Below are 1,658 nucleotides of genomic sequence, written 5' to 3' on the forward strand. Positions count from 1 at the left end.
TAGCGGCCTGCACGGAGCGCTCCGGCAGCGCTTCAGAAATCTCGATTCAGAAATTATCGATTCCTACGGGCGCAGCGTGAGGCAGTACGACAGCAAACTGCACCTGCAAGCACCTCATTTGAAACGTCACACCACCACCCGAACAGACGGCTGTTTTCCTCAAAAACTGTGGCATGGGGAAAAGCTGCAGGCTGAACTAGAAGGTAAAATTTAGCCGACACAGTTAGGCCTCCAGTGTGACAATAAAACCATGTTGGTGAATGGTGAATTTTCGTGTATAATTTATACATCAGATGTGACAACAAACAAGTTTAGTTTTACAGCCTTCAATACCAGTAAGAACTCACTCTACAAGACAGGCTGTGAAATGCATTTTTCTTATATTATCTCATTAACTGCAAATGGTTCAATTCACACACCCCTTCACAACTTAATTCACCTATTTTTGTTCAGAGTCCTGCTCTGTTTGCTCTGAGTTTTGCACTCAGGGAGAGAACTGTGCACTGGGCTGTCCAGCATATGCTGCTGCTGACAGTGTTTGTAGTTTGGCTCCCAGAACAGCCCGACCCTGACCTTCCCACCTGGTGTTTCCAAAGCGCAATCCAAAGGTTCGCGTGCTGGTTCCAGCTCAGGTGATGATTCATGAAGATGAAAAACTTGCGAGTCCGTATGAAAACCTGCAAGAAATCAAAACAGTACTGTCCTGTATTCAAAATACAATTACTGTGACATCTCAGAAGGATGTCCCTATTTATTGTTACACCTTACTATTTTAAATGTAGGTTATAGAGTGTAAAGCACAGTTAGGATGTATTATTTCCCCAAGGTATGTGTTGGACTGATTTTTGTTGAGACAAACTTGGCCAGATACTAAAGGTGACACATTTAGAACTAACTGGGTACTTGGGAAAACTGATCCTATGCAACTACTGCTGAAAGCGAAGTCTGACAAAGAAATCAATTTACACTGAATGACTGAAACCAGAACAAACATTGGAAGTTTTGATGAGTTTTCAAAGCATTAGACTTCATTTTCGTAAATGACTGACAAAAACAGACATGAGCAGGATTGCCAAACTCTTACAGAAATTAGCTACTAAAACAACTACATTTATTCAGTGCTTTCGGGGTTTTTTTTTGTTTGCTTTTGTTATTGTTGTTATTTGTTTGTTTTTCAGTCCGGTTTTAAGGCCTGTGTGTGACCTCTGGTCACAGCTGGAAATCTGTCCTATTGGGAAGAGATAAAACCTTACATTAATGCGAAAAGAGAAAGTTGAGACTCTCAATCTTTGGTTTCAGAATGCAGAGGCTTTAAGAAACATAATAGTACAGGCACCACCACTGTTCAATGCACCAATCTTTCAGTAAAGCAAATCTCACGAATTAAGATATGTATCAGTGAGGAATTAATTCCTCGGGTTATCGTTACTATGTCAGACAGCTTTTCACCTTTGGTAACAAACGTGATTCTTAACAGATACTCCCTTCACTTTACTATGAGGAGCGTTTGGCAGCTACTTACACTGCAAAGCGGAATGTGATCCCAGGCTCATCTTTCCTTTACAGACACACAACCGAAATCTGCGTCAGAATGAGTGGGAATCCAAGTTTTCCTTCCCAAAGCAGAAATCTTAAAAAACAAAACAAAACAACAACAA

Source organism: Meleagris gallopavo, chromosome Z (assembly GCF_000146605.3).
Source record: "Meleagris gallopavo isolate NT-WF06-2002-E0010 breed Aviagen turkey brand Nicholas breeding stock chromosome Z, Turkey_5.1, whole genome shotgun sequence".
Lineage (NCBI taxonomy): Eukaryota > Metazoa > Chordata > Aves > Galliformes > Phasianidae > Meleagris > Meleagris gallopavo.